Raw genomic sequence first — 968 nt, 5'->3', positions numbered from 1 at the left:
CTCTCTTTCTCCCTCGTTCTTTTCTCATCTTCTTGAGCCTAGATTTCTCCTGTTTATTCTCTCTCCCTGCTAGCCCTGCCCATCCCTCTCCTGCCTGTCTATTGACCATTCAGCTTTTTATTAGATCGGTCAAGTGCCTTAGACCGGCAAGGTGAAGCAAATGCAATACATCTTTACATAACTAAACACACATCCTTATATCATTAAACAAATGCACCATAAACAAATGTAACACACCTTTACACACTAAAAGTAAAATTCTACAGCATAAACAAATGCCACACATCTTTACATAGTTAAAATAACATTCTACAACATGCATAGGTAAATGGATTTATGCCTGGGTCTTCCATTAGGTTCTATTGATCCAAGTGTGTTTTTATGCCAATACTATGCTGTTTTTATTACTATAGCTCTGTAGTAGAACTTGAGATCGGCGATGGTGATACTTCCGGCAGTTCTTTTATTGTTCAGAACTGTTTTAGCAATCTTATTTTTGTTTGTTTTGTTTTTCCATATGAAGTTGAGTATTGTTTTGTCAAGATCTGTAAAGAACTGTGTTGGAATTTTGATAGGGATTGTGTTGAATCTATAGATTGTTTGTGGTAAAATGGCCATTTTTTACTGTGTTAACCCTACCCATCCATAAGCATGGGAGATCTTTCCATTTTCTGATTTCTTCTCCAATTTCTTTCTGCAAAGACTTGAAGTTCTTGTCATACAGATCTTTTACTTGCTTGTTTAGAGTTACTCCAAGATGTAATATATTTAATATATATATGGTTTTTCAAGACAGAGTTTCTCTGTGTAACAATCCTGGCTGTTCTGGAACTTGCTTTGTAGACCAGGCTGGCCTTGAACTCAGAGTTCTGCCCGCCTCTGCCTCTCAAGTGCTGGGATTAAAGGTATGTGCTACCACCATCTGGCCCAAGATATTTTAAATTGTTTATGGCTATTGTGAAGGGTTT

The sequence above is a fragment of the Microtus ochrogaster genome (genome assembly GCF_000317375.1).
Source record: "Microtus ochrogaster isolate Prairie Vole_2 chromosome 14 unlocalized genomic scaffold, MicOch1.0 chr14_random_1, whole genome shotgun sequence".
In the NCBI taxonomy this organism is placed as follows: Eukaryota; Metazoa; Chordata; class Mammalia; order Rodentia; family Cricetidae; genus Microtus; species Microtus ochrogaster.
This window is presented reverse-complemented; position numbering follows the sequence as displayed.